Genomic DNA, 12,555 nt, shown 5'->3' with positions numbered 1-12,555 from the left:
CCTGGCGGGTCTGGAAGGATCACCAGTAGGAGCCGGTTATATTACACTCCGCACTACACTCATAAAACTTACCACAAGCACACTCCACTCAGAGATCATCTAATTTCTCGCCATAGAAGATGCCTCATTACCAGTCATTTTAAGTCTACCTTGGCTAGAACAACATGACCCAATTATATCATGGTCACGTAAGGAAATCACTCAGTGGTCATCTCAATGCCTAAGAAATTGTTTGACATTACCAGTTGTCCAGTTATGTTCCACCACTGTTGAGAGCCCTGCTGATACACAAGCCTTTTCCCTCCATCCGGAATATCAGGATCTCACTTTGGTCTTTAGTAAGAAAAAAGCAACCCTGTTACCTCCCCATCATCCCTACAACTGTGCTATTGAGCTCCTGGAGGTATCCGTGTTTCCCAAGGATCGTATTTATCCTCTCTCCCAAGAAGAAGAGAGGAATATATAGATGAAGCATTAAATCAAGGCTTTATTCAGCCATCCACTTCCCCTATGGGGAATACAGGAGGCACAGAAGTTGCTTTGCCTGTCTCTGGGGTGGGCACTGGTGACACCTCCCCCTTGCCTCTACGAGACTTAGGTACCAGCGCATGAATTCTGGGGCTGTATGCCCTAGTGGAGGGAGTTTCCTCCTCGAACGAGGTCGCCCCTCTTTGTGCCGCACCGGATGGTTTGCTCGATCCCGAGTGGCACCTCCTAGGTGGAGCATTGGGCGGTATCTTAAGTGCTGGAGGCTCATCGCTCTCAGAGTCTGCAGACTCTACGTCACTGATGTTGGGACGATCCCCACCTCCATAGACAGGTCCTCCCCATAGTCGAAACCCAAGTCTGACTGTAGACTAACGTCGCTGCACTCCCCGTTGTCTCCATAATCCGCCTAACCCTCGTAGAAGTCCATCTAGGGGTTGTAGGACCCAGAGAAGTCCACTTCCGCATGCCAATCCTCAGAGTCCGGATGCGGTCTATAGGACTCCGCAGAGTCCGATCCTGGACCACACTCAGGACCCCCCCAAAATTGTCCAATGTCATATATCAGACTCTATATATATCATACAATATCATATATCAGACTCTGACTTTCTATACTCTCTCATACGAGATAATTATACTCCGCACGTGTGTTTGCCCTCAAGCTCACAAACATTACAGACATATGCACATGCATCCCCTGTAGCTACAGCAACACAATGAATTAGTCAATTGCAATTGTTCAAGCATGGATGAAACTTAAAAGGGGTCATTTATGAAAAACATTTTTTTTAGATATATTTAATGACTTTAGCTTCATATATACTGCAGCCGAGTATGTGTAGGGCTAGGACACCATTCCTAATCACCTTTTTACTTTCATTATCTAACTGTTCCTTTGTTTTTACCCTAATGGCCAAAATGTGTATTCTGTTCTTCAGTCTCCTCCACTTCAACTTAGGAACATGGAACACAAACTTATGTAGGCCTATTCTTGGTTTAAACATTATTCATTTCCCGTCACTCAGTTCTTCCGTAATCTTTTATTACTTTTCCATAATCAAGTCTGACTTCTTGATTTTATTCAAAAGTATTTTTCTTTAATTAATTAAGTACTGTACTTTGTCTTTAATTACTTATTTTAGTTAAGAGTAATTTTAACCTAGGTTAGATAGTTCATAAGGCGAGACAAACAATAGTTAACTTATGATGTCACGCAACCAACCCCAGATGTCACATATGGCCTTTCTGGATTTCCATACAGTACTTTGGAATGATGTCACGGAACGCTCCCCTTCCTGCTGATCACGTGGTACGGCCCACTGTGTTCAGTGGGTGTTTCTCGTTTACTGTGACTTAACTTGTTTGTAACCACACCCATGTTGTTTAGCACACACCTGCACCTGATTTAGTGTCGTTATGTCAGTATGTATTTAAACCCCTGTTGGTGTGTGCTAAATGAATTCTATAAGACCAGCTGTTTGGCAAATGCTTTGACTCAGTCATCTTGCCATCTCAGTTTGGCCCATGTCACTCAGAGAACTGACTGTTCACTTGCTGCTTAAGTGACAGTCATATGTATTTTCATACTTAGCATTCATACCTAACATTCACACATAACATCCCCCCACCCTATTTTTTAAATATATTTTTTTATAGAACCAGTACTAACTGCAGGCTGGGAGCGCCACGCTCATATTAGACCACTCATGAGAACACTTGATGATTTGCAAATGTTTTATTATTTCAATATGCATAATCTTTTCTTCAGTTTTCCTGATTGAAGAAAATTAAAATCTCTGCCCAAATCCATATGGGGAACATTGTTTCTGAAAGCATCTTTGAACACAAGTATCTGAATAATAAAAATAATAATTAATTAATTACTAATTGAGATTGCGGCTTGGAAATTAAGCTATATCATGTGCTGGTAGGCATCCAGCCATGCCAGCTCCCACACATCCTCCAATCATGTGAAGTTAGTGTGACCATGAACAGCTGTGACTTATCATGGGTTTAGTAACAAATATCTTTCTTTCAGTAGCCAGTAACTTTAGTGTTTTCATGCTTGCTGGTACGTTTCTGGTTCAGATATAAATATTGGATTGATATGAGCCAATTCATATGCCAATGAATGGCTATAGTATCTCCTATATATCAACATGCATCTTTATTCTTCAGACATCCTTTGCAGAAATGTTTTGCAAGACACATTAGGATACACAGAAAATGCTTTGCTTAGTTCTACAGAAATATGTGACTATTAGTAGCCTATAGTTAATAAAACTGTTTATTATGTTTCTTTCCTAATAGAGGGCCTTAACATTGGGGGCAGTAACGCCTGCTGTGGTAGAGTGGAGATCTACCGTAATGGTCAGTGGGGAACAGTGTCTGATGATCACTGGAACATGAAGAGGTGGTGTGCAGACATCTGCGATGTGGCCCAGCTCTCACTGGCCACTGTGGTCAGGGACAAGAACCAGCATGGCTGGAAGATGTTCAGTGTTTAGGAACTGAGAAATATATAAATCAGTGTTCACACAGAGGATTTGGCAAGGAGGACTGTGGGCATATCGTTATTAAATAAATCATAAATAGTATTGTTATTATATAAAATGTTTTACAAACATCTTAACTTATCTCTTTAACAGATGACATGCAGAGTGTTACATTGATCGAAATCTCATCATGCTCTGCTATCTCACCTGCAGTGGCAACTGCAGGCAGACATTTATTAAATAAGATGAAACATGGATTAACAATAAACACTAAAGGCACTCACGCATAACAAACAGGGCAGCACGATATTAACACATAGACATAAACACAATTAATGACAGGATCAAATACTATGAACTCTGAAAATACGCATGAATATTAACACTAACAATGACCGACAACTAACTCTCAAACACAGGGGTTTAAATACATATATACATAAACGATGTGTGTAACAAGGATCAGGTGTGATGACTTATGATGAAATCAAGGTGGGTGTGGTTACAAACAAAGGCATTACTTTTGGCTGCTTCTTCTTTTGTGTAGCTCTGCAGACTGGACACCAGTGCTTTTTACCTACAGTTCACATATCGTCCCAACCATTCAATAGATGATGCAATTGCCCCCACTCTTCATCTGACCCTTATCCAGCTGAACAAAGACACATACGATAGAATTCTGTTCATAGACTGCAGCTCAGAATTCAACACCATCATTCCTCAGTGTCTGGTTGAAAAGAGACTGCTGGGTCTGAACTCCTCTCTCTGCAGCTGGATCCAGGACTTTCTTGGTGGGAAAGCCCCATCAGTCTGGATCAGGATCACTGTCTCCAGCACCACCACACTGAGCACTGAGCTTCCCCAGTGTTGTGTGCTCAGTCCACTGTTGTTCACATTGCTGACCCAAAATTGTGCAGCAATGCACAGCTTGAACCACATCAAATTCACTAATGGCAAGACTGTGGGGTCTCATCAGCAGTGATGATGAGTCAGCGTTCAGAGAGGATGTCTCAGAACCTGTCAGTCACTAAATGTGGAAAAAAACAAAAAAGATGGTGGTTGACTTCAGGAAAGTATGTAGTTTTCACTCTCCGATCAATATCGACAGCTCCTCTGTGAAAAATCATTACAAGCACCAAGTTCTTTGGTGTCCACCTAGCAGAGAACCTCACCTGGACCCTCAATACCAGCTCCATAGCCAAGAAAGCCCAGCAGTAACTTCTACTTCTAGCTCATCCCCTGCCAATATCCTCACCATGTTCCACAATAGACAGCATCCTGAGCAGCTGCTTCACTGCCTGGTTTAGGAACTGACTCAGACCGCAAAACCCTGAGGAGAATAGTAAGAACAGCAGTTAGGTACTGTTACCTCAGTAACTGCTGTATGCTATAAGCGTATTTGTTTATATGTCACAGTATGGTGCACTGGTTGAAGTTGCCTATATGTTAATATTTGTGCTGTATTTCATATTTATTGTTTACACATGTTCTCCTTTTGTGTTGCATCATGGTACTGTAGGAGCATTATTTAATTACCTGTTTATAGCTAGAAAGTGTCACAGTTGGTCAGCCAGTTAGCAGGGGAGACACACGCACCCATTCTAAGGACTACTCATTGCACCTGCCCCGTTCACAATCCCCTGATTACTAATTACTTTCACCCATTCCACATTCACTCCCTGCTCTATTTTAACCCCCAGATCCAAGGAGATGGAGCTGCACATTAGTGGTCCTACTACGTTGAGTCGAACCATGCATGATCAATTGTATAGAGTAAGACTAGCTCCTCTGTATTTATATTTGAGGTTCCATGCGTCCATCACGGACAACCTATGGAGAATAAAGATTACCTCGCTGCTGACCCGCCTCTCGCTTCCATTCACCTGCCACCGTCACAGAAAGACAATAAAAAGCCTCTTGACCACTCTTTTGACCTCTGTTTACCAGACTCTAGATCCTAAGTTATGGGCCACCCATTGTATTTCTTCTGTAACCAGGCCACATATTTGGTCTTTATCTCCTTCTGAAGATCTGTCAATTAGCTGACTTCAAGTTGGCTTTATATTGGTTTCAAGCCTCTGTTTCCAGGGGGCATAGTGGAAGTGGCCTGTTGCTTGCATTCTGTATGCTAGGATCTTGAGCTTAACTACTACAGTGGTATATACCAGTTTGTTGGTTTCAGTTATACAGGTTGTTGGTATTGTGCTTATTGCTGTATTTACATTTGTGAGCATACTGTCTGATGGTAGCTTACCACGAAGTTAGGTGAGCTTCAAGCAGTGGATGACAGTAGTTACCTTAGTCATGACCATCATCTGCATGGCCACAGCTGGACCACACAATGTCCATATTACAGTTTGGCTCTGGTGGATTCCTGATGTAGTCTGACCTTTCTTTCTCAGATGCAATATGTGTTCTGTCTGGGCAGTGATACTGACCCTTTATTTCATCCATCCTTATAGCATTATTATACTTTACATATATAACATAGAATCTAATATTACTTATCTTTTATATACAGTGAATGTAAAGATTGTGGGGTGGGGCCTGGTGGGTGGAGCCTGGTGGTTGGGGTCTGCCATAAATGCTATTGAGCTCTTTCATTCTAAATAGTTTTGAAGGGCACCGATCTGCAAACTCCATCACAGTTTGGGCGTATGAAAATTACATGGAACGTAAAAAAAAAATTATATTGTAAATCTGTCTAGTTTAATCTCTCTTACCAAATTTATTTCACTGTTTATATTATACAGTTTATATTGAACAGATTTTATGTTCTATGATTTTATTATCCAGGTTTTTATCATTGTTTTTTTTTAATCTTGATTGTGTGTACTCTTATCTTGTACTACAATTTTAAAAAGTTGTATACAACTAAAGTTTACTATTATTATTATTATATTAGTACCACCAAATGGTTTAGTTTAATGGCTTTATTGAAGCTTCATGTTTTAAACCATGCCACATGATCATAATAATGATCTGAGTGTAGTCCTCTTCCTCCTCTTCATCACAGTGTCTCAGTGTCTCTTCCGTGATGCAGTGATGGGCACAGTGACGTGTTCACCGTTGCCACACTCACAGCAAGCATGAGATGGAGCTTTCAGCTGGGGGGGGACGGTGAGTCTTGCAGCTGGCTGGAACAACCGTCTGTCCATCCTCATCTAAAATGGATGAAAGCAGAGAATGTTTGCACAGCGTTCATTTTAATTTAGTCAAAGAAATAACCTGCTAAACCTGCCTGTGTGGTGTTCACATTACTCTAACGCAGCATATTTACCATATGCCTTGTTTGTATGTTATATTGAACAGCAAAAACACAGGGCCTGCTATTCTCTTCAATTAATTCTCAAGTCTGCATCTTTATTTTTCTATTTAAAATGTACTTAATAATACATCTGGATTTTGGGAAATAAGGAACCACATGAGTGTAATGGTTGGGAGGCTGAGGGTGAACACATATACAAAGTAACAATGCCTCGGATGTGAGAGTGAACTGGAACAATGACTAGGCAAACCCTAATGAGAATGAGTAAACGAACAGACAGGATTAACAAATAAATAAGAAGTTTAATATAAAAAAATGAACAAGAAAAACAACACAGAATAGAATGAGGGAAAGAATCAGAAGACTAAGCAGGCTAACAGGGCAAGGCTGATAACAAGGCAACTAAGGAAACTTAACACTAAGGAACGGCTAACAGGAGAACAACGATGAAGCACAGAACCAGGTTACTTATGCTAGACGAGACTGTAAACCATGGACAGGCACAGGAATTGGGACAGACTGAGGGAAAAGGAGTGGGACTGGCAACATGGCTAGAACAGGAGGCGAGCACAGAGACAGGAGAGGAGAAAAACTGGGATAGCTGCGGGAACAGGGACAGGGACAGGCACAGAAGCAAAGGCAGACGTAATTATGTTAAACAAAACTGAGACAGGCACAGCAACAAAATAAACAACAGGCATGAGTGCAGCTACTGGAACAGGTAAAGGAACACCGATGCCACAAGGCAGGGTAACAGGTTTTTACCAAGTTCACACAAACAGGTATAGATACATTATGTAGATGCAGTTACAGAAGTGTCGTAGGGCGTGGGCACCAGTGGAGCATGAGCTGAGCGTTCACGAGCACGTCTGACGTGTCCTGAGCGTCCACCTGCATGTCCGATGTGGGTGCCGAGTCATGGTTGCGTTCAGCGATGGCAGGCTCAGGAGGTCTGGAGGTGCGGCTGCACTCAGCGATGGAAGGCGTGGGAGGTTTGCAGGCGCGGCACTGGGAGGAGCGTAGGCAGGCAGGCCAGAGAGAAAAAGGCTGGGGAGGCAGGCAGGCACGGAGGGAGGGAGGCTGGGGAGAGAAGGAGGCAGGGAGGCTGACAGGGAGGGAGGGAGTGAGGGAGGCTCAGGAGGCAGTGAGGCAGGTAGGCAGCCAGGCTGGGAGGGAGGGAGGCTGGGGATACATGAGGCCAGACAAGCAGCATGTGACCCATACTCCAGGGGAGGCTGGGAATACATGTGGCCACATGATTAGAATCGAGACCCAGACACCGAGGGGAGGCTGGGGCTACCCATGGCCGGTAGATCTGAATGGAGACGCAGACTCCTGGGGGAGGTTTGGAATACATTCTGTTCATCTGGCCACATGTAACCCCAGACTCCCTCCCTCCCTTCCTGCCTCCCTCCTTTCCTCCCCAGTGTACCCAGTGTTCTTGCTCTCTCCCTGCCTGCTTGCCTCCCCACCCTCCCTGCCTCCCTCCATCCAAGCCTGCTTGCCTGACTCCCCAGCCTCACTCCAGCCTCTCTGCCCACCCAGCTTGCCTGCCTGCCTACCTGCTTACCTCCAAAGCCTCCCTCCCTTCCTGCCTTCCCCACCTGCCTCCCCAGTGCCTCTCTCTCCCTCCCTGCCTGCCTGCCTCCCCAGCCTCTCTGCTTACCCTCCTGCCCACCCACTTGCCTGCCTGCCCAGCTTATGTGCCAGTCTGCCTCCCTCCCTGTTTACCTGTCTCCCTCACTCCTCAGCCCCCTCCCTCCCTCCATCTCTCCCTGCTTGTCTGCCAGCCTGCTTGTCTCCCCAGACTCCCGCCCTCCCTCCCTGCCTCCCCAGCCTACCACCCTCCCTGCCTGCCTGCCTGCCTGTGCACCCTCCCTGCCTCCCTGCCTCCCTGCCTCCCCAGCCTCTCTGCTTACCCTGCCACCTGCCCACCTGCCTGCCCAGTTTACTTGCCTGTCTGCCTCCCTGCCTGCCTGTCTGGCACAGTGATGCATTCACCCCTGCTATGCTCACTCTCCATCACTGTGCAGCAAGCATGAGATGGAGCTTTCAGCTGGGGGCTGATGTTGAGTCTTCCAGCTGGCTGGAGCAACAGTCTGTCCATCCTCATCTAATATGCATGAAAGTAGAGGAGGTTTGTACAGTGTTCATTTTCATTTAATCAAAGAAATAACCTGCTAAGCCTGGCAGCATAGTGTTAACTTTATTCTAATGCAGCATATTTATCTGGGGGATGGGACATCCTGCTCGACTGGGAAGCAGCAGCACATGGTATTTCTGGAATGTTGGACCAAGTTGCATCGAAAGATGTTTCGACATACGTCTTGTGATTCCACTCTTACTTGAAATGGTCATATTCCAGACAATCCATGCACCTCTGTTATCTTTTTTTCATGAAAAGAAGCCACGCCTCTCCTCCATGACACATGTTTGTAAGAGATTGAAATCATGACACTCAATGTTAGTTTTGCACAATGCCTAATTCAGAAAAATGCACAAGCAATGCTAAAAAAAAGTCTTCATCTCGGTGTCGTATAATTCTGATGGATTGGGCAATTTGGAACTGGTTCCTGATTCCCATCACTTTGCTTTTGAATGAAAAAGCTGATTGTGTGTTGAGGAAAACAGATGTTTTTATAAGTGGCTGTGAATGGATTTGCTTTTGCTATTAAAGTGTGTTATTCCTACTACCATATCTTCTCAGATTCACTATTCATTCGAGTTCTCTTAAGTTTATAGTCTGCTATAGACTGCTACCTGCATATCTAACACAAAAATTAGTGCTTCCCATTGCAGAGCCAAGATTATTCTGACATGTTAAGTCATTAAAATGACTTCATTCTGGTTACCATGATATTAAGAATGGAATGCTTTGAGAATGCCAACTCCAGACAGATAAACAGAAAACCTATAGATGATGCATAAAATGAATGCTAGATGAAAATAGATACATTTACTCACATCTGCAGGAGAACCTGCCATGTCTCTCTCCTCCTTCAGTGTCTGCTGCTCCTCCCTCATCTTCCTCAGCCACTCTCCCATCATCTCCTCATCTGCCGCCTTGTGGTGTCCATGTGGAAAGGTGTGACACTGTGATGTGGGGGAATGGTGCCGATGTCTATGTCGTTGGTTATAAGGATGGATTCTGTTTCAGCGAAAATCCATGTTAGTTTAAAACCTGCGTAACATGGTACACCACAAAGTTAGTTTTCAGCTCATGAGGCACAGCATTGGAAATACCCGAGACAACTGCCAGATGCAATTTACCCTGTCCCCATCAATTTCTGAACTGCGTTACATTGTCCCCACTACTTCTTCAAAGTGTATTAAGAAAATATTAGTATTTTCTTCACAAGCTTCATTTTGCTCCATTTGATAAATATAATTTGATTAATTGTTGTTTTGATCTATAAATCTAATCATATTATGTTCTTAATGACAATCAGAACACATTCTTGCTGATATGTTGTTGAGACGATGGTGAAATAAACGCAGTACAACAGCATTCTTGAAATGCTGATTAATCAAAATCAATAGAAAACAACTGTACTTCAAATATATATTAAACCATAATGTTAGTTTTGAGAAGCAGGCAAGATGGGAGTCGCATGCAGCTAGAAATGTATGGCTTTAGTGAGCAGAGTAAACACTGCAGGCAACAGCCTACAGTGATCACGTAAAGCTCATCATATTATTCCTAGAGAGTAACATTCTGTCCCTCAAAGGCAATGAAACAAGAAAACGTTGGTTGGTGGGATTGAATTTTGCATCCTAATGGGGAGAAGACAATTCAAGCCAGTTTGTAAACTATGCCTTTCAGGCACCAAAAAGGAGGAAATGCTGGAAGGATCCAGAAGTCCCCTTGCTGTATGGTTTCTGTAGTGTAGTGGTTATCATGTTTGCTTTACAAGCAGAAAGTACCTGGTTCAATACCAGGCTAAAACACTTTTCTTGGTAAATGTGTAACTGCTGTCCTTACAGTTGAATGGAGGGCTGTTCTTCACAGAGCAAAGTCAGGCTCCTTAACTAATCACCAAACTGATGAATTAAAACTCGTAGCATAATGTCTATGCTAATTCAAGACTTTCAAACATTAGTACAGGAAGTATAAACTTTAGTGAGTGTGTCCTTATTTTGTTTCCTAAAAAGGTTTATGCTAATTAGCTCAATTTTAAAAGTTACTTTCTTCAAGTCTATGGCAAAGAAAAAATCCTTGCAAGGCAATGTCAAGCATACAGAATTTGTGCAATAAGTTATGCTCTAAATGCCAATGAGAGAACTACAGAGATAAAGTAAAACTCTTCATATTATGCCCAGTTAGCAACAGTCTGTTTCTCGAAGGGTAAGCAACAAGAGAACTTTGGTGGGGTTGTCTGAATTTTGCATCCTAATGCTTGAGAAGTCATACTGCTTAGCCAGATTTAAAACTATGATTTTCAAGCCCCAAAAATGAGCAAATGCTGGAAAGCAGCATTTTTTTCTGCAACTTTGAATCAGATATTTCTCAAAAATTAGAATTGTAAACCATTTAAATTTTAGGTACATCTGCTCGTAAAACACATTTTAGGCCATCCAACATACCCACGACATTTGCATAAAATGGCAGCTATTTGTGAACAGAGAGAGTAATGGTATTTACTAACCGTCAAAATGATTTATTGCTTGATTTGATTGGTTGATTTGACAGCTGTTAATCATCCTCGTCGTCCGAGTCATCTTAGAAAAGAAAGTTGATCCAATTATTCTAGTATAAATGTGATTAATAAACATGCTTTTAAAATTATACTTACGTGGAGATGGTGGCCTACAGGTTAGTGTGGTTGAACAGCGTGAATAGGCCTAGAATTATTTAGACGTATGTTATAAGCCACAGTGACCTCTGTATACGTTTCTGTAAACGTTGCCGGTTGTAAGAGGTGAAATATTTGTGAGCTCCGCCAGAGGGCTCGATGAATAGTGGATGACAGTAGAGGGATTCACCCCCTCTGCCTGTGTGACAAATTAACGCACTGCATAAACTTTTAGACATAAAGCGATCTTTTAACATATGGTAGACGCACTCTAGAAAAGATTACCTTGTAACAACTCTTTCAATATATGAACTGTTTCATCAGCTTGTGTCCTTATATCTGCAAATAAAAGTAACAAAAATGTAAACAAAACAAATGCATAAAATTAAAATTTATAAAAGTTCACAAATAAGAAATTACCTTGGTCGGCAATTCTCTCCACAGAGTCAAGAAAGTCGTGAACGTCGGAAACTATGGAAATACATAGAACAGAATTATAGACCATGAGTAGAAAAGATCACCATAATGATATCCTTTATACCAAAACCGCATTTATGTCAGGTCATGTACTGGTTAATTTAAGTAAATAGATTCACCCACTTCGAAGCTAAAGTTTTTCTATTTAGCTAGCCCTGAGAATAAGAATAGCCGTCGATCAAAAGAGTTTTAGTCGATCAAAATATTTCACGTACTCTATGGCATAGCGGACATATTACATATTGACCATTAATCATCAGAATAAAGACATTGACAATATCCTTTCCTAGATAGCTCGCAAAAGAATACTTACGATAGCTTGTAGATAATACGCATTGATTGTTAAAATGTATGTTTTATCTAGACCTGAAATTAATTACGACGCTAAGCCCCACTGAGTTAAATCATACAACGCACGATAAAGTATTTCATCCATTAGCTAAATAAATAGCTAAATACACGTCAACCTTTTTAGTAACTTATACGAATATAAGGTATAGCATGAATTAGTTAAGCATTACTGAATTGCTTACCTGTTGTGAACTAAAGGAGTGAAATACCGAAAACACGGCTTTAAGAAAAAGTCGGTGGGGATAGAAATGGTTTTCGGAAAGAAGTTGTAAATTACGTCCCTCCCCCAACACCTCTCTCAGTTGTGGAATGCACTGAAAGTGGTAAGAGTACAACGTGTGATAACGGACAAAAACCTTGTGTGATAAAACGTATAGAGTAACCACAATGGTTAGAGATCAGACAAAAAATAAATTAATTAAAACTTTGTGATGTTTTCTGAAAAGTTTGCTTATTGCCTTGTTTGAATACATCTGGCAAATAAGATGTGAAGAGGTGTCGTGGGAGATGTGTGTGTGTGTGTGTGTGTGTGTGAGAGAGAGAGAGAGAGAGAGTGTCAATGACCTCTGACTGCAGAGTGTGTGTCAGAGAGGACACTGAACAGATAGAGAAAGTGGAGACAAACTGGTGTAGTATGAGACTAAAAAATGTTATTTTCGTTAATCACATTATTTCACTATTA

At 42.1% G+C, this 12,555-nt stretch overlaps 1 protein-coding gene and 1 long non-coding RNA gene across 2 annotated transcripts in view; one reads left to right on the top strand and one right to left on the bottom strand.

The window, feature by feature from the left end:
- Window positions 1-12,555, top strand: part of LOC145653184 (matrix remodeling-associated protein 8-like) — a 100,771-nt gene that overhangs the window by 18,325 nt on the left and 69,891 nt on the right. The gene's annotated exons all lie outside the window — the stretch shown is intronic.
- Window positions 5,909-11,386, bottom strand: LOC145660351 (uncharacterized). Its single transcript, XR_014126610.1, has 5 exons — window positions 11,331-11,386; window positions 11,046-11,244; window positions 10,899-10,971; window positions 9,217-9,400; window positions 5,909-6,148 (listed from the first exon to the last, which is right to left on the bottom strand). It is a non-coding gene; the product is annotated as an uncharacterized LOC145660351 (long non-coding RNA).

Source organism: Electrophorus electricus, chromosome 2, assembly GCF_041902795.1.
Source record: "Electrophorus electricus isolate QZ-2024a chromosome 2, ASM4190279v1, whole genome shotgun sequence".
NCBI classification, from domain to species: domain Eukaryota; kingdom Metazoa; phylum Chordata; class Actinopteri; order Gymnotiformes; family Gymnotidae; genus Electrophorus; species Electrophorus electricus.
This window is presented reverse-complemented; position numbering and strand designations above follow the sequence as displayed.